Source organism: Herpailurus yagouaroundi, unplaced genomic scaffold (assembly GCF_014898765.1).
Source record: "Herpailurus yagouaroundi ecotype Mexico unplaced genomic scaffold, PumYag 160, whole genome shotgun sequence".
Classification (NCBI taxonomy): Eukaryota; Metazoa; Chordata; class Mammalia; order Carnivora; family Felidae; genus Herpailurus; species Herpailurus yagouaroundi.
Genome location: NW_024412401.1, coordinates 3,084,444 through 3,104,819, shown reverse-complemented (window position 1 = coordinate 3,104,819; position 20,376 = coordinate 3,084,444). Strand labels below are relative to the sequence as shown.

General features: G+C 41.9%; 1 protein-coding gene across 8 annotated transcripts in view; it reads left to right on the top strand.

The window, feature by feature from the left end:
* The window catches only part of NFIB (nuclear factor I B), a 462,184-nt gene that overhangs the window by 130,029 nt on the left and 311,779 nt on the right, over window positions 1-20,376 (top strand). The gene's annotated exons all lie outside the window — the stretch shown is intronic.

The window sequence follows — 20,376 nt, the reverse complement described above, 5'->3', positions numbered from 1 at the left end:
GCATAATTCTAACAAGAAATCTGCTTATATAATACTCTGTCCCCTCTTGGAGTGATTAGAAAAACATTGTTGGTTATCAGGGGGAAAAACTGAGGCTACCCTTGGCCGGTGGAGTGTCCGCTGATTGGCCACTTTGCAGGTGGCTCACCAGCAAGGCTTCTGCCAAGCCATCGCCTCCTCCCTACCCCAGTGATGCAATATCACCCCACCAGAATGTTTTGTTCTCCAAGACCCTGGTTTCAATGGGTACATCCCATTAACAAGGCCAGCAGATGTCAGTCCTGATCCACTTTTTCTCAGTAATGAACCAGGGAGGAAGAGCAGATCTGATTTCCCAATCACTGCCTTCTCTTTGCTGGCTTTTCTTCTTCCTGAGATGGAGACCCCCTGCTTGGTTTGCTTTGTTAATATTTGCATTATTCAATAGTTATTATGTGATAAGCATGTTGTTTGCTCTAGGTTTCGGTTGGTTTGTTTTCTGGTGCTTTTATTCTTAGCTGGTGGCTTCACTTGAGTTAACAGCTGTGGTCTGCATATTACTCAGGATAGGTAGCATGTATATTTCACGGCTTCTTACCTGATGCCTCAATAATCCAAAGTTGGGCAAATAAATAAATAAATAAATAAAACGGGAAATCCAAGGGGAAAAGTCATGTAGCTTTTATTCTGCAAAATCATCCCCTTGGTGTCAGCTTTTAGACTGATTTCTCTTAGGATGAAAAAACTTAAGCCTGCAAATAATACGGCAAACGTTTCTGAATGCACATATTTTTAAGCTTTCTGATTGAGAAATAACGGTAACCCCACACATTTATCAAGCAAGAATCATGTCCCCGAGTGAAAATATTTTATGTCTAAAGACTAAGTATTTATCATCAGTGCAAAATGGAATCCTTGTAAGTAAACAGAATATAAAGCTACAGTTTATAATGCATTCTGCAATTTGTATCATAATACTTATTCTGAAAGCATGCTTTAAATTTGCTTATTGAAGATTTAAACTGCAGAACTTGCTAGTGAAGCAAAATGTGTGTCTCTGCCTTTGATCTAGTACTTTGTTTGTTACTGCTGATTAGCTGTTACTGGCATCAAGGTGAAATTGTCATATAAGATGATTTCAACGTTCTAGGAAAGAATATGAACCATTGTGAGTTGGCCAGGCACAGGGTACATTCGGGCACTACTATGTTATAGCTTAAATTAAATGTTAAATATATATTTACCACATTGCTTAATTCAAAAAAATGAGAACTTTCTTCATTTACTAAAAATAACAATAAAACCTAAAATATATATGCAACTTTTGAATAATTCCCATTGAATTATTATACTATACTATAGTATAGTATTTTATTTCCTTGCAAAGTAATGACTGTAACAAGCAGAGTCATAACATTGCCGTTTTCCCCCTGAACATAACTTCTGCATTTAAAGAATTTAAAAATCAAATCCAAGTAAACGTATTTTAATAATCTTCTGGGCCTCAGGGATCAAAAACATTATTATTTCTAATTCTTAGAATATGAAAAGTTAAACACCAAAGCCTAAGTATCTGCAACTTCATATTTCAAGATTATATTTTAATTGTTTAAAAGCTCTTTGCTTATTCTTAGTTAAAAATGAAACTCAACATTAATTTAAAAAATACATATATACAAAAGTATACATGTAAAATATTTTCTCAGCCTGTACGTAAGATCTTTGTATTATTGTTAACCACAAATTTAAGAGCAAAGCAGAGGTAATTTCTAAAAATTTGCTGGCTTAGCCTATAAAATCACATCCTATTTCTCTATTCAGCTATCTAGACCAGCGACATTAAACAGAAATATGTAATGTGAGCCATAAACACAAGCAACACATGCAGTCTTAAATTTTCTAATAGCCACGTTTTAAAAAGGAAAAAGAAACAGGTGAAATTAATTTCAAATTATTTTCTAACATATAATCAGTATTTATATTGAAATTGTATGTATTTACTGTACGTGAGATATTTTACTTTTTGTGTCTGCGCTCTGAATCTTTGAAATCCTGCATGTATTTTCACTTACAGCACATCTCAGTCCGCACCAGCCACGTTTCAAGTGCTCGGTAGCCACATGTGGCCAGTGGCTATTGTTTTGGGCAATATAAGCCTCGATGATCAAACCCCTATACTCGAACAACATGGGCTGAATGACTTTATAGACTAGTACTGTTGCTCTGACACCAGTCTAAAAGATTTATATGTCAGAGCTAGATTGTTAGTGGAACAGAGTCCTGGTATGTACAGGAGGAACTCTTTGTTCTTGTTCCGTTTTGCTTTGAACAGCTTGCTTTGCTCCATAAAGATACATCAGTCACCCTCAACCTGTGGGACCCTCTGCTTGTTCATGCCTATGACGTTGAGTTGCTGAGATAGTCACGCTGGAGAAAGTGACCTGAAACAAACATTCTAAAATGGCCCACCTGAGAGGGGCAGAGCCTACAGGAATCTTGTCAGCGATCCGTTCAGGATATGGAAAGAATCCCAGTATCTGCCGACTTTTGGGTTGTCTGGTGTGCAATCCTGAAATGTAACCGTGTGATTCCTAAAAGAACTCTGTGCCTTGGATATTCTGGGAGAGTCTAGATTTCACATGGTGTAGCCAGTTTTGTTGTTGTTGTTGTTGTTGTTGTTGTTGTTTTCAAATGCCCTTCTTTGGCCATGTGTCTCGATTCGAGGTTCAGAAAATATGGCCACTCTGGCCAAGTTCCCTCTGGTTTTCAATGCTGGCTTTCCAGGCTTTCGGAGCTGACATAGGATTATTTGGAAATGGTGAGGGAAAGAATAGAAGAGGCCTGAGGATAAATTGTAGATATTTCAGGGAGAAGAAATAGCACAGATATTCTGAGGTTTATCCCCTTCCCGCAGGTTGTGAGTTTAGTCGAGAAGCAATTAAGCTGAAAAATGGAGAAAAATCTACAAAACGCAGAGGAATACCTTTCATTGTCCTTTTCATCTTCTACTATTATACCCCACTCCAAAGTCCTTATCAAAAATAAATAAAAAGTCGTTGGTCTTTGCCAGCTCCAATAACATAACCCGTAATGGTATGGGAAATATTTCTATTAGGTAAGCATATTGCGTAGAACCTGGAACACAGTGGCCACTAAATAAATGGAGGTCATTACTATAAATATACTGGTGATGAACCATCCAGGCAACATGAGAAAACCAGAAGAATGACTGAATGGCGCCATCTTTTTAATATCTGTCATTTTTTCTGCTTTATCTGTGTGCTCTGAAAGGCAGTGCATGCCCATTATATCTTCTTTGTACCCTTCTGAATGGAATCTTATTTTCTTCCTTATTAACATACCTTAATTAATAGAGGTGCATCTGTATAGCTACTAGAGACAGAACACCTCAGTAAGATAAAGGTTTTGCATCATATTGCTGCCTGACTTGTTATTCCCCTATTAAGTTTAAAGAAAATATTTGTACCAAGGTATCATCATGAGTCCTTATGGTCTTGAATAGGAATTTAGTGGTTTTCTTAAGTTGGTTCTGAGTCCCTTCTCAGTCTTGGGTCAGATGAAGACTTGAGAAGGATTTCCTAAATCTTGGGGGAAAAAATTGTTTTTATTCTCTACCCATTTTTCAATTCATAAAGAGATGTATCGCATTGGGTATTTTTAAATTTCTTGGAATTGAGAACTATGGATCTTCTCCAAAATTAGCACTTACTTATTATCTTTACTCCTACCTAAATTTCCGTAGCCCCCACTGAACATTTGCAAGCAGTTTAAAAGGAATTTATCTAATAGCAGGAATGCGCAGTTATCTTCGCGTATTTACCGAAGCCGTTGGTTGCACGCCTTTTCTTCCCCCCTCAGAGATTGCGTGAGAAATAACTGAATATAATCCTGCAGAGAAAGCAAAGAGTTGGACACGGTAACAGCAACTATTAAAGTGCAGTTTTAGTAGGAGTTAGGTTTTTTGTTTGTTTTCTTTGTTTTTGCCTTTCCACTGGTGTCCACTTAACGTGCGTGGCCCCTTTATTTAAAGAGGAAGTGAGAGAGAGCGAGAGAGAGAGAGAGACACAGAGATAGTTGGACATACAGAGTTTACTGTAAAGAAATGGTGTCTCCTCATCTTCCCAGAAACAAGAGGAAAACTTTCGTTAGGCTCTCCGACTCTTTCTGGTTCGGGGGAAGAAAATCATGTTTACTCCTTGTTAAAGTTGTGGCACGCAGGCTAGCACGATGACCTCCCCAAACCCGTCTGCACGCTCACTCTCTTGGGGGCCCTGCTCTTCTCTTTCAATGCCATTAACAGCTCAACAGACCACAGGAACCTCACATTCTGCTACGGAGAATGATACTTGGTCACAGTCAGGCTCCCTTGACAATGACATTTTCTCTGAGAGTTCTGCACAGCTGTGCCACTGTTAACTTTTAATGAACATCCTTCCTTCCTTTGAAAAGTTTCAGTGAAATGAAACGGATGTGCGATTTCTGCTTTTGTCTCCACTTTGTGTGGGATAATATACAGTAATTCTGCATGCTGAGGTAGTCTGTGACATGCCTAATCTGGGGCGTTTCATAGTTAATGAAATAATTTTGCCCACAGTTACACACAAATGTAAAACAAGATTTTTTTTTTTTTTCCTGAAAGCCCAGGCCCTAAAAGATCTCATAACCTATAATACACCAAAAAGTAGAGAGACTCACTCCCAGCCCGAATTTGGGCCCCACCGTTCATTTCAGGGGATTGCTGACTCAATGGAACACTCCCGCAGGAGACGTGCCAATAGCTTCTGGGACAATGAGTGCACAGAGGCACCACAGTGTTATTTTGGAGCATTATTCTTTCTTGGTTTCCACAATAGCTGGGATCTGATAATTTAGCATTAAGCCTCTTTTCAACTATATGGAACTGTAATAAGGTGATTTAGCCAATGTGCCTGTCCATTGTCCCAAAGATTCTGTGATCTATTATGCGGTAATGTGTCAAAAGAAAAAAGAAAAAAAAAGAGAGAGAGAGAAAGAAAGAAAGAAAGAAAATTGGGGAAAAACATAAACCAACTCATTATCGAAAAGATTAGAAGCTGCTTTGAGAGAGCTCTTATTTATTGGCATTTTTTATGAATCAATATAGATATAGGAATCGACTGCAAAGCCTCTGGGTACATTCACATAATGAAAGCCCAATTAATATCCAAAAGCACAGTGCCCTGCCGGCACGGGAGCTCCAAGGACAATCACTGGCTTCCGCAGCCAACACCGACAGCTGCAGTGCCCCGATAGAAAACAGCTTCAAAGGCCCGATCCCCACCCCACCCCCACCCCAGCCTCAACTGAACACTCCCTTCAGATCGCCCTCACTGAGGCAAGGCCCTGCAGGAACAGATGGGATACCAGAAGCAACCCATGGCTATCTGTGATGTCACCAAATGAGGCATTTTGGGATGCTGTTTGGGTGGCAAAAATGTCAAAGGAGTATGAGAGGAGGTGGGGGGAGGGACGAGGGAGAATTTGAGGTGAAATTAGCGTGGCCTGGCAACCCAGTAGGTCGCAGAATGGGCTGTGTGGTGGTGGAAGAGGTCATACTGGGTCCAGATCTGGGCCGGCTTACGTTTCAGGTTTATTTTCGTGTGGATTAAGGGAGCTTTACATTTGTGGGGCTCACAAGAAAAGCATGTGGCTCCATGTCCCGTAGGCCTGTTTGCTTTGGATTTTTCCAGGACGCAAAGCCCGGCCCAGTCTGTCAGAGATGGTTTTCGGACGCTTGCAATTGCCTGGACCCCCCCTTCTCAATCGCTGCTACCTTTTTTCAAAGGGGATCCAAGGTTTCTTCCTTAAGACGCGACATCTCTTGCTTTTTGTATTAGTGTTTGTGCCTTTGCTGCCGCAAAATAGGAATCCGTGTCCAACTAGACTGGAATATTGGGTTCTAAGATGAGACCAGCCACAACTGCGGTCCAGGAATCCTGTTCGAAGGAGCCATGGGGGTAGCGCATGTAAGGACACCCCAAATCCGGCTGTCGGGCGTGCTCTCGCACCATGCGTTGATATCGGGGGCACCCAGGGGTTGAGAAAGCCACCCAGCGCAGTCTAGCAAAGTAAAGCTTGATTAAATAGATCATTCAAGAGGAAGAACAGATCCAGATAAAATTTTCCATTCTTGCAGAAGTTGAGTGGGGTGGAAGAGGTTATAAGGGGAAAATATTCTCCTTTGCCTTGTAATAAATATGATAATAATAATTTACTTAAACTCTCACAGCCCTTTAGGCAATCATTACAGGGATGCTATTGTACAGAGGAGGAAACCGAGGGTCAGTGACTTGCCAATGGTCAAAGTTGGGAAATGTCAGACGCCGGGTGTCATTCCGAGCCTTCTAGACATGGAAGCTGTTTGAAGAAATCCATGAAACAATCCGTGCTTTTTACTGATTTCATTTTTTGGGCTCAAGCATCGCTTCCTCTATGAATATATCCCTCCGACTAGAGTGTCCTCATTACTCTTATGACGACACTTGTCATGGTGCACTTGTACTTGTGTATCTCTTTCCCTCACTACATTGGGAGACCTTTGAGGGCAGGGACTCTCTCATGCACCTCCAGTACCCAGCATAATACCTGCTTATATCAATCAGTAAATACTGTTAAAAGAGGATGGATAAAAGATGGATGGATGGATGGATGGATGACAAAAATTTATTTTAGCTATGTGTATCATTGAGCAATGAGCAGTTGGACCCCAAAACTCCTTCCCATGGCCTTAAAGACGTGGGACATGTTGGGTTTAACGACTCCGATACTTGCTAATTTGCCCCAAATGGTGTAACTAACATTAACAAGACACAAGAAGAAAAAACAACCAATTCTGACGAGGAGGGAGAACTATATTAAGCAAAAAAACAAAACAAAAACCAAAAAAAAACCTGATAGGAAAAATGAGGCTTTACTTTGACTTTATTATAGATCCCTGGGAATTGTCCCTTCAGACAACTCGGTAAAGCCCTCTCTGGAGCTCTCTCTGCTGAGGGAGATGAATCCTTGCATTTGAGGGCATCAGTTACTTTTTGGATGCCATCCAAATTAGCATCACTTCAATAAATGTTTACTGGAGCACTGGATGTGCCCGACTTGGTGCTAAATGTGGAGAAGGTTACCAGGTGGACTTGGGGTTGGCCTCAGCCCGGAGGGAGCTGACAAACTAGGAGAGATTATGCAGAATGCCTGCAGACACCTTCAGCGCAGGGCTGTGCCCCAGTGTTCAAAAACGAATCCAAATCCAGCACACAGAGGAGGTTGCTGTGACTTCCAGTGTGAGGTGGGAGCAAGGTCAAAGAGGCTTAATGGACAAAGTGGGAGGAATGGATGTATCAGTAGGAGCCAGCGATATCGGGGGAAGCAAGGAGCAGTTGGTGACATGGTTTAGGCTGTACCCAGTGCTGTAGCGCCACAGAGATGCTCCAACGTGCTGGAGGTGTAGGCGGCACGTTTCTCATAAAATGGCTAGAGTTAAATTTGTTGGATAAGGAGACGGGGTTGGAGGAAAGTTATTAAAGGAGCATTGCCCAGCTCGGTGCAGAGAAAGTTGAATCATCCAGAAGCGTCGTCCAATTCATTACTCAGAGGTCTACCCTGACATGCAGAATAATGCAGAAAAATGGAATAGGCTCACCTAGCGAAGACAACAATAGGCTTCTCAAGGCTATTGATCTTTAAGAACACGTATACTTAAGATGGTGGGAGTTACTAGATCGCTGCTAATGCTCCCCAATAATACGCATATCCTGCTTCTGGAGTAGATTGGTAAGCAGTTCATGAATTAACTGCAATGTGGCTAGCCAATAATTACCCAGTATTAGTCTGCGTATGTGCCAGGCACTGTGCTAAATGCTTTAAATGTGTTATTTCATAACCCTCACCACCACCCTATGAGGTAATTATTTCTCTTAATAACGATTTTATTTCAGAATAGTATAGAGGTTTCCAGTATACGCCTCCACCCAGTTTCCCCTATGATTAACCTCTTACATTAGTATGGTACATTTTCACAACTAATGAACCATATTGATACATTATCAGCTACAGTCCATACTTTATTCAGATTTCCTTCGTGTTTACCTGATGTCCTTTCTTTTTTTCTGTCCCAGGATACCACATGTCTCCTTAGGCTTCTCTTGGTTATGGCAGCTTCTCAGATTTTTCTTGTTTGGGACCTTGTTTTGGACCTCGGCTGTTCTGAGGAGTACTGGTCAGGTATTTTGTAGACTGTCCCTCCCTTTGGGTTTTTCCCATGATTACACTGGAAAATGAGTCCTTAGGAGGAAGACCATGGAGGTCAAGTTCCATTCTCATCACATGATGTCAAGAGCATCTGCTACCTATGGAATTTATCACTGATAACGTGAAGCTGCTTGAACCCATGGCTGAAATGGTGTTTGTCAGGTTTCTCCACTTTAAAGTTACTCCCCACCAACCTCCTTTCCATGCTGCACTCCAGGAGAAATGCACGGCCCATGGTTAAGGAAGGGGAGTTCCATTCCACCTCTTTGAAGGGCCATAATCTACATAAATTATTTGGAATTTTTCTATATTAGTGGTTTGTCCGTTCTTCCGCGTTCATTGATTCACTTACCTGTATCGGTTTGGACTCAAGGATGTTTATTTTATACTTCTGATTATAATCCAATACCGCATTGATTTTGTTGATTAAATTGTCTCAGATTTGGCCACTGGGAGCACTTTTAGTTGGTTCTCATGTCCCTTTGACATACTCCCCTTGTTCTGTTTTTTTGAGGATCTTCTAACTTCCTTGCACTGCAAGATGCTCCAGGCTTATCTTATAGATTCCTTGCCCCAAAGTTACAAAGAGTCCTGGTTCCCATATTAGAGAAGGGTATTAAAAACCAAGATCTGGGGGTGCCTGGGTGCCTTGGTTAAGCGTCTGACTCTCGGCTTAGGTCATGATCTCATGGTTTGTGGGATCGAGCCTCACATCAGGCTCTACACTGACAATGGAGAACCTGCTTGGGGAATTCTCTCTCTCTGCCTCTGCCCCACCTCACAAAATAAATAAATAAACACTAAATTTTTTAAAAAAAAAGAAAAAACAAGATCTGGGTGTTGGGTATGGAAGTCACTATTTTTATTTTCTGTATTCTATACATGAGGAAATGGAAGTTTAGAAATATGAAGCCACCTGCCCAAGGCTATGCCCTAAAAAAACCATACAACCGAGATTAAAACTCAGGTCTGTCTAATCTTATAACTACGGCATGATTTCCTGCTTTTCTTTTCTCTCTTGGGATATCAGTCTGCCTTCCAATGAGCCTTAGGTAGTGTTGGACGTTCTCCTGGGCTCTTGACATATATTGTATTTCAGCATTTCCTTTCTTACTGTCTCTGAGATCAGATTTTGGTAAGGTTTATTCAAGACAATGGCACTTTGGTTAGTGGTTCTAATCTAAAATAAGTATCCCCAGAGGTAGTGCTGAGGGTCTGAAAGTGATTTTTCCATATTTTGGGAAATCTAATAGAAATCATACGTTTACCCATGACACAACTGCCCAGGCTAAGGAGAATGTCACATTTCTTTGATTCTATATCAACTCATTGTGGCTGGCTACATCAGTTATTTCAAACCGTTTGAAACTCCGATTGGTTGGTAATGACTTCATAGGAATTTCTGAAGTTGGAGGAGACAATAAAGAGTCTTTAGGGGTAGAAATGTTGGAAAAGGCCACATTCGTTACTGTTCTAGTTGTGATCCAACTCTGATTGAAGTGGAGGGCTGCCTATGTATACGTGGCAGGGAAAGAGTAACTTTTTTGGATATAAAGTAGACATCTATATATTTGGTTTATGTTTTACCAATTTGCTGTAATGTTTTAATGTTCAAAATTCTGGTCCAAGTTACTTTTAATTTCTGCTTCGTTTTAGATGCCTGCTTAAAATTTTTAAAGTGTACACATTGGAATGATTTTTTTTTTTTTTTGTATTCTATTTTCTGAAGGAAAAACCTATATCTTACTGGAGATAAGCATATGGATCTATTTAATATGTTCAAAAGCAATGCATATGAATGACTCAGAGCCTGTTTGTGGTGTTTGGATGAATTGCCTGTGCGGATGGACCCAGAAAGGTGGGAGGAGAAAGGGGGAGAGATGAACTTGAATGGGGGAGGAGTAACATGTAGTTCTAAGAAACAAAAGACGCATGAGCACCAGGAGAAGATAACTAGTTTTGATAAGAGGAAAGTTCTTAGTGAATATGAACAGAGCCTGGCTTTGCACACCGTTCCGTTCACATGAAACCACATGAGGAAACAGTGCAATTAAGACGTTTAGAAATAGAGAATATCATTTGAAAGGAACTTTTGAGATCATCTGACTCAGTGGGTCGCTAATTCTGCACGTTAGAATCACTGGAAAAGTGTTTAAACAATACTGGTATCCAGGCCCCACCTCTTAAGTTTCTGATGGAATTGGTCTGTGGTGCAACCCTGGCATGGAAAAAATTTTAAATTCCTCAGTAATTTTAATGTGCATCCTAGCTTGAAACCATTGATCTAGATTTTTTTTTGTTTTTTTAAATTGCAAAGTATTTCAAATGCACAAAAAGTATAGTGAAAATCCTAGTTAGCGGATAACTTTGCCCCAACAAATCTAATTATAAGGATGCCCTGTGTTGTAAAATAGGCCCATGTTTCACTCCACAATTATTGCCAAACTATTCTCCAATATAATTATACCAATCTACACGCCCACTTTGCCAGACTTGAACATCCTCTGCCAGTCTGAGAGAGGTGAAATGATACCTTGTTTTAATTTGCATCTCCCTGATAAACCAAGGAGTCTTTTTTTTTTTTTAATTTTTTAATGTGTATTTATTTTGAGAGAGACAGAGACAACACAAGTCGGGGAGGGGCAGAGAGAGAGGGAGACAGAGGATCCCAAGCAGGCTCCGCACTATCAGCACGGAGCCCGACATGGGGTTCAAATTCGTGAAACTGTGAGATCATGACCTCAGCTGAAATCAAGAGTTGGCCACTTAGCTGATGGAGCCACCCGGATGCCCCAAATCAGGGAGTCCTAATATATTTGTTGGCATATCTTTGTGGTTTGTGAATTGCTTGTTTCTCTCCTTTGCTCATTTTCCCATTGAATTGCTTGTTTCTTCTTCTTACTGATTTGCCATGATTACCTATATTCTGGATATTCAGATTTTGTTGGCTACACGCAGCTGCAAATATTTGGCTCCGATCTATGGCTTGCCTTTTATTTTTAGGGTCATTTTTCATAAAAATGTGTGTTTTCTAATGTATGCTTCAAATGAAGAAGAAACTCGATGCTCACGATTGCACAGTCCTGAATGGTGTCGCCACGCCTGCTGTTCAAACAGTGCAACGAGGTCGAAAAGAACACGGGTCTGAACCCAAGGTCACAGAGCTCTTCCCAATCTGCTTCTACTAGTTACTGGCAAACCCAGGCTAAAAAACAACTTTTTCGTAACGAGTAAATGATTACATGATGAAACCAAGATACACAGGGATGAATAATTAGTCACCTAATCCTAAGCCATATACTTGTCATGTGCCAAACCTAACAGCCAAAGCAGCGAAAATCACACACCATTTCCCAAAGTGTGCCGTAGGGAACCCGACTCCTTAAAAAATATTCTGTGGTCAGTCTCATTTCTCATTTTTTCTTCTCTCAAGAATTGCTGAACTTAGTAGTCTGTGGGATCCCCCTTTTCTGTGCAATACCTAATAACATCTCCAGGAACTAATAGCCTATGGAACGGATTTTGAGAATCTCTTAACTTGAAAACCTTTATCTCAGGCCATTACGACCGCCTTCCCTTGTGTTGGGAGTTTATGTAAACAGTCTAGCAAATGTATGCAAACGGAAACACCAACCTCCATTTTCTTGAACTCGTATGCTGTAAAGAGAAATAATAAGGCTAATTTTGTTTCCTACTGGAATCTTGTATGTTACTCCACGAAGATGCATAATAAAACTACCCCCTTCTTTTATGTGTGTATCTTTAATCATGTGAGAATTGTTGGGGTGTATGGGATTGTGATTGCCTATTGAGTTCTGTAGAATAAGGTATGGCTCTTTGGAAGGGTCTCTCACTGAGCTGAAAACCTAGATTTCCGTGACAGAAGATAGAAACTCCGAAGTGGGATATTTGCTAGGCGAAAATTTTCTCCCTGGGCTCTATTCTTTTGGGCCAGAATTTAGGTAATTGGCATATGCTTATCCATGCATACGCTCCCAAGAAGGACAGGGGCACCCGGGAGGCTCAGTCAGTTAAGCATCCGACTCTTGATTTCAGCTGAGGTCATGATCTCGTGGTTTGAAGGACTGAGCCCCGTGTTGGGCTCTGCTCTGGCAGAATCCCTGCTTGGGATTCTCTCTTTCCCTCTCTCTCTTGCCCCTCTTACTCCCCCTCCCCAAATAAATAAATGAACTTAAAAAAAAAAGAAGAAGGACAGTTTGGAGCTTAGGCTTTTAAACTCTGGACAGCAAAGCATCTTCATAAGGTGAAACTAAGAGTAATTACTTTATGTGTAAGAGACAGATTTTCACTATATATCTTTCTCTGTATTTGAAATTTTAAACAAGTATATGTATTACCTGTTCAATAACGTACTCGACAATGTTTGACTAGATTTCATGTTACGATTCAGCATGTTTATCAAGGTCACACTGGGTTTCTGACCCCATGTTAGGGATACAAATTTATATATACAGAAGATTACAAATATATAAATCATGCATGGAAAAATAAGAAGTATCAAAATTTTAGCTGTGGTAGCTGTGGGTTTTTTCCCCTTCTTTCTAATTAAGAACTTTCTATATTAGCATATGCTACTTTTCCAATGGTTTAAAAAGTTGATTTTATTTTTAGACGCACAAGAAAAAAATGTATGTAAGTATACCAGATGCTGATATGTTTTAGTGTTAATGTATGTTTTGCAAAGACCTCCCAGCCCATTTTGGAAAAATAACTGTGTCATGTATAAAGACTGGCCGTGGCAGTTAGAAAGTGATAATATCCACAAGCTTTGGAAACAGAGAGACTGAGGGCTCATGTCCCACGTTGGCCACTTATTACTGGCTGACCTTGGGTATGTTCCTTGAGCCTCTCGGCACCTCAGTTTCCTCATTTGCTGAGTGGGCAAAATAATGTCACCTCCCCCAAAGGTTTGCTGTGAGCGTTCATTAGATGAGCATCCAACAAAGCCCTTAGCCCTCAGTGTAGCTAACACGCAGTGTGAGTCCTGAGGACTGTTAATTCTTACTAGGGGGTTGAGCCCAAGACTTTCAGCTACATCGGAAAGGACGTCTCCTATGTGAGACAGACAAACTAGCAGGCCTATATGCCTCCAGAGGATGTGCAAACCAGGAGGGAAAACGGGCTTCCAGGAGAGAAATACCATGAAACACTTCTCAGGAGAAGGGTTAATTTTTTTTTTTTTTCCACAATAAGATATAGGAAAAGGAGAAGGTGACACAGTGAAAAAAAAAATCAATCAAATGATCTTGGACACCAGGTATAGTGTTACCTGTGGGAAGGTGATAAGAGCAAGGACTGTAAAGCCACTGATCAGAGAAAACCAAAAAGGGTATTCGAGAGAGGGTCTGATACCCAGCCCTGAATAGAATTTCAGGAAAATGAATGATGGTCTGGGATTACCATGTTATAAATCAATGAAGTGACTCAGATGATATCATAGACCAGACGAACAAAATTCAAATAGATATTAATAACACCTGACCTTGGATATTCACCTTCCACAGAGTCATTTATAATGTAAAATTCCTGGTTGGACCATCTATCCTGTAACCATATGGTTCTCTCTCTCTCTCTCTCTCTCTCTTTTTCTTTCGAGAGGAGGAGGTGGTAAAGATTGGCTTTGGGAAGAAAAAAAAATAATTCAATTGAAAAGCAGACATTTGGGCTTTGAAGGCAAGAGGGTTTGGAAAGGTTCGAGGTGCTGAGGCTGTGCTATCAAGTGTCATGGCGGTGTCAGGTTTGTTTTCCGCGAAATATTTGAACTAATTTTATCAGCCGCATTTCTCTTGGGCTATTTACCACCTGAATAGTTGTCGAGGCCTTTAGAGGAGGCAGCCAAACATGTACATCTGAACTTCTTTCTATTTGCAGCACAACTTGGGTGGGGAAGGCTCTCTGGTGACAGGGGTGGGGAGCCGACAGTAGACGTTGCCGCGAGAAAGTTGGGATTTCAAGAGCTGTCATCGAGATTGCGAGGTCTGGTTGCAGCCGATATTTTCCCAAATGCCAGCCACACGAGGATTGAAAAGAATGTGCAAAGAAGCATGTGGCGTGCTCCTCATGGAGCACAAGTGGGCTAAGTGGCTCGCTTAGCATCGCGCCCCACCCTGGCCAATCCTGGGCGGGAGCACTCCGGCCCCTTCCCTGCAAGGCTTTGGCCACATGCCCTTCTGTACAATTGTGATGAGATTGGATGAACCACGATGCATTTTGGTATTTAAAGCGCTCTTCCATGGCGCTCTTGCAGTTGCGAGATTTCCCAAGAGGCCCTTGCCAAGATTATGTTCTTTCCCACTGGCTTTTAATTTGTAAATTGTAATGGGCTTTAGATATGGCCACATAGGCGGCACTCGGCAAGGTGGCCAGAGATGAGACGGGGTGGTGTAAATCTTCAGGGTACACCCTCTGCCATCATGAAAGGTGCTTTAAAAAAAAAAAAGCGTAAAGATCAAATTCTCTTATTGTCAGCAGGCTGCTTGCAGAAACGCTGGTCTTAAAAGAAATCTGTAATCAGCTAGGTCCTTATAATAACTTGAAAATCGCACAATTTCGTTTAAAAGTAAACCACCCTTAAAAATGAAAAGGAAACAGATCAACCACTGGATCATATTTCCCTGTATGTTTTTAGCCACCCTTATCATGCAAACCACGCTGGCAGCCTTCCCAGATTCTTAACACTGCCTCCGACACTCTTCTCTCCTCTCCTGGTGTAACAGCCCTATTTGAATTATTAATTCTGGAACACCTCCTTCCTCTCAGCCTAGAAGGCAAACAGATCCACCCTTTCTGGGCACCGAAAGAGTAATCAATGGTATATAAGGATCCGCTTGTGTTTCAGTATTGAGCCCTCAATGAAAGGAGCTTTACTTGAGAATAAGTCCACATCACCCTACGAATAAAGCTGTAAATGGATTTCCTAAGCAGGTGAACTTCACATTTATGACGAATTACAAATACTTCTAAGTGACTTTGCTACAAAGCTCACTTTACTAAACCGGTAGTCAAAGAGTGTCAAGGATGGAGTGAGCCCGTGAACTTTTGTTTTCAATTTTTGTCGTCTTCCTCTTGCCAAATAACCCTCTTCTTAAGCGCCCCACACTGTTTTCTTGAGCCTAAGGCTAAGCTAATAAGTTACCTATTTCCAAGCTGTGGCATACGCTGTTGGGAAGTTTCCAGGTACCCAGCCCGGGAAACGCAGTGTTCAAGACATGGTCGTGTTACCGTCCCTGTACTGTCCGCCAAACCTTCTAATTATCTCTTCCTTCCCTTGCTTGTTTTTCTTTTTCTGGACTTTCATTCTTGCTTTGATGCCATCTCCCAGTATTGGAGCTGCAGTGCATTTCTTGCAATCATTTTTGTTGCTGGGCTATAGTCTATTGGAGGAATACATCCCTATTTTCTATTATCCCACTGGGGGGACACTCAGGTTCGTTCCATCTGGGGGTTCTACCAAGCAGCTCTGCTAGGAACTTTCTCGCACATGTAACCGGATACACTTATGCAAGAGCATCGTGAATATTTATACCTAGAAGTAGAATCGCCGTGCCATGGGGTATGCCTGTCTTAGTGGGTAATACTAAAGTGTTTCCCAACGTGACTATCTGAAACAATTCCTTAGCGAGGAACTCCTGTGTGTCCAAGGTCGCACAGCTAGTAAGTATAAAGACTGAGGTTTTGTCCCGCATGCTTCCCTCTGTAATTTGTCCCCGTCTTCTAACCCGCAGACTATTCTGGCTACAACCAGACCTGGTCCTGCTCTCGTTCCCATGGCCAGTCCCAGGCCTAGCCAGATCTTTATTCTTAAAGCGTGACTCTGGATTCTTGGGAACTCCTACAAGTAAGGTAGCCCTTACGAAAGTAAGGCGCGAGTCCCAGGCCCGGCTCCGTGTACATAGTAGGTTTCTGAAGATCCCAAGACCTTCAGAAATACTCTTTCAGCCTTCCTGGGATGCCTGTCCACTACAGTAACTGCTAATTACATGTGGCTGTTTCAACTAAAATTAAAACTCAACCAAATTTAAAATTCAGTCTCTCCGTCACATAAGCCACGTTTCCAGTGACTACTGTATGAGACAGTGCACATTGCATAATGTTGTCATCACCGTAGAATGTTCTGGCAGACAGTGTTGGTTTCAGCGATGTCCGTACCCCTTGCAGCACCTGCAGCACAGGTGACAATCACCTGCTCACAAGTGGGTTTGAGGCATGAATACATATTGGAATTGAGGGATATGGGCTGATGTCTATGGGTTGTTTTTTGTTTTTGTTTTTTTTTTTTTTTTTAAAGAGAGAAAACAGGAAGGAGAGGCTTCAGGCAAGGAGTATAATAGAGAGGGAAGAGGGGAAAGAGAAAAGATACGACCTTGATAAAAAGGAACAGAAACATAAATTTTGTGGGCTAATGAGAAGTGTCCCGAAGGCAGTAACACTTGCTGTTAGGGGGCATTAAACCACCACTGTAGTTTACGGCCAAAGTCACTGAGACCCAGAGTTTCATTCAACAGGTACTCTGCTCATCTGCAGCACAGGAAGTCAGGTGGTCACTGTGAGAAAATTGGGTGCTAGGGAACAGGAACCCCAGTGTGGCAGAGATCTGGGTGATGTGGGAACGGACAAGGTGGACCCGTGACAGCTCCCTATTTCACCACCCTCGGTTCAAATCCCTGCGCCACCGCTCCAGGCTGTGTGGCTTTGTGCAAATTACCCAGATTCCTCCTCTGAGAAGCAGGGGTGTGGATAGGCCTTCTCTGCGGTGCGATTGTGTGGATTACAGGTAACATAGGAAAAGCACCAAGCCCGACATAGAGCGCACCTCCGGAGATGGTGCCTCTTGTATTGTTACGACTCAATGCTGTGGCACAAGGTTCAAGGCAGGGGTGGTCCGGCGGAAATGCATTTCTTAGGAAGAACCCAGTCTAACGTCTCCCATGTATGGCACGGTGCTCTTGACCCTAGCAGGATTACTCTGCTTTCTTGTTTACCGTGTAGCTAGCTTCCGAATTGGCTCAAAGTGAATGGAGACATTGCCCCCTTGTTCTGACGGCCTTGCTGCATTTCTCTATTTACATCACCAACTTATTGGGTCAAAATCTGGTCAGGCAACAACTGGTCCTTGATTTGTTTTTTTGTACCTGGCCTTTAGTCCTCAAGCTCTCAATCTACCTTCTATAACCCCCGGGGCCATCCTAATGAGTGCGATTAAACTGATTTTTCCCTGGCTTCTTCTGGGGTTCCCATGGTTAAAGACCCAGAAGCATTCTAGATCTAGGTGAAAGGAAGTTTCCTGTGGTGCTGCGTGCCATTTAAAATTTTCCATCGGCCAATAGCTCAGCGGTGCGTCTGGTTATTGGACTGAGTTCATTCTTTCAAAATATATTTAGAAAATTGTACATTGTTTGGATAAGAAGTCATGGCAGAAGCCAGAAGTATTCCTAGGTCCTGTTCTCCAAGGGTCAAATGATGCTTTTAAAATTTTTAAACTAGGGGGGCCTGGGTGGCGCAGTCGGTTGAGCGTCCGACTTCAGCTCAGGTCACGATCTCGCGGTCCGTGAGTCCGAGCCCCGCGTCGGGCTCTGGGCTGATGGCTCAGAGCCTGGAGCCTGTTTCCGATTCTGTGTCTCCCTCTCTCTCTGCCCCTCCCCCGTTCATGCTCTGTCTCTCTCTGTCCCACAAATAAAATTTTTAACCTAAATTTTAGTTAATTTTTAACTAAAGTGGTTCCTTCTCTTCCTGAGAAAGAAGAGAAAAGAATTTTGTAATGTGAAAATAAGTCAAGGTCTCGGGCAACCCTCTCACCCAGAGTGGAGGTGATGATATACCACAGTGACACGTGGACTTTAAGGTTCCTGGTTAAATGGGTCAGGCTATTTGCAAACATTATTCTTATTATCGTGAAAATTACCAGCAAAGTAGGGAGTTTTCTCCTGCATTCAGAACTTACACCACAGCACAAACAGCCTTTTATGTTTCAGCTGGTGAAACCATAAAGAGGTCGTTATTCTACAAAACAGCTTTTCACAAGAACCTAATTCAATTTTAAGAAAATGAATATGAAGGGAAAATACCTGTGTCTGCTCTTTTAATAGCTCTGTCCTCCCCAATCCACTCCTACTCGGAGTCCAAGTCCCTTTATCCTTCCCTAAAAGGCCTCAGGAGTTTCCAGGTGTGAGAACAAACAATTGCCATTCATCGTTGGAGATGTGGTTTCTGCCAGGAGATCCATAAAGGGACGCTCTTTGGGGAAATAATAAATGTATGGAAAGTTACACACAGAATAATGATGTACTGAGATGTGATTGGCTTTAAGTTTTCCTGAACCCCGTCTTTGAAGCAGCTGCATTATCAGTAGATTAATACACTCTACTTGTGCAGTAGAAATGGCTACAAGAGTGTCTCGCCATCATATACGCCTTTGCTAGGCACGAGACACTGGCATCCTTCTCTGTTACGGAGATTTTTTTAAATGTTAATATCAAAGTCAAAATTGAATCAAGTCAGAAGCGCAAAGCGCTGCGCTGTTTTCAAACTACACTCTGATCCTCTTTTCTGAAAGGGCTGGGGGTGAGTGGGGATGGTGGGACTTCTAACTGACAAGCACTATCCTATACTCACTTAATTTTTCTTCTTAAGTGGCTCTACCACGATCTATTTTTATTTTTATTTGTTTATTTACTTTTTAATGTTTATTTACTTTTCAGAGAGACAGAGTGTGAGCGGGGGAGGGGCAGAGAGAGAGGGAAACACAGAATCTGAAGCAGGCTCCAGGCTCCGAGCTGTCAGCACAGAGCCGGACACGGGGCTCGAACTCACAGACCATGAGATCATGACCTGAGCCAAAACCAAGAGCCAGATGCTTACTGGACTGTGCCATCCAGGCTCAGTCATCCATCCCCCTTCCTTTTTATTCATGTAGCAGATATATGTGTTGATTTAAAAATTTTTTCAGTGATCCTTCAAAGTTATTTTAAAAGGCACCACATAATGCACACAATATATGGCTATTTGGATAAAACAAAAGGATTGTTATGCATTGACCCTGTGTGTATGTGTGTGTTAGTCCCTACATATATCTCTGGATAATACCTGCAAGAAATGTTTACTCACTGCCGCATCAGAAAGGGAAAGACTCTTGAAATCTGGGGTGAAATGGAGACTTTTTATTTAGATTGAATTTTTTGCCATGAGTATGTTTATGTTTCATATGAAGGGAGAGGAGAAACTAGATAGAGGCCTGCCACGCGGTGAAATTGTGTCACAGCCGGTAGGAAAGCAATCTGATTAAAGTAATTGGCACTGAGTTTTGCATGACTAATAACATCAGCTCTTAAAAAAAATGGACATCCCCTTCTAAAGATTCAACTGAAGTGACTCTTTAATGGGTGGAATTTTAAGCAGCACAGAAGAGGTAAGTGAAGAAATTCAAGTGACGACATGGTGGTCCTCCTGAGCACAAACGCTTCCGAGATTAAATTATACAGATAGTGGAGGAAAGGATCAACGATGTGCAAAAGTACTTATTTTGGCCATCCACTTTGAGGCAATGCAATGCAATGCAAAACTGTGTTCCTAAACTAGTGCCTTAAATATTGCATAATTCCACCGGAAGCAACCCATCCGCCTCGGACAATATATACTGGCATTATGGAGGTTTTATATGAGTAGGACAGAGACTTCTAATTTCCTACCCAAAACCTGAGCTTTCCTTATTACTGGTAAGAGAACCCTGATTTCATTTGGGACAGTGATTTTTGCCTCCTAAAAGACCACATTTTTTTCAGGCTCCTCGGCAGCTAGGTGTGGCCATGTGACAAAGGTCGGGCTGAAGAATTATAAGTGAAAATTCTTTGAGGCACTTCAAGGGAAGCTCCTTCCGGGGAGTTAACTAAGCTAGGAGGGGTGTCCCTTTTGCCTTCCCTTTTCCTTCTTTCATGCTTGGAGAGTGACATCATTCCATAAGAATGGAAGAACAGAGATCTAGAAAGAGCCTGAGTCCCTGATGACTGACAAGACACAACCTGAGCCCCAGATAGCCAGGGATAGGATTTCTTTTATGCTAAAAATAACCCTTAGGGGCACTTGGGTGACTCCGGTGGT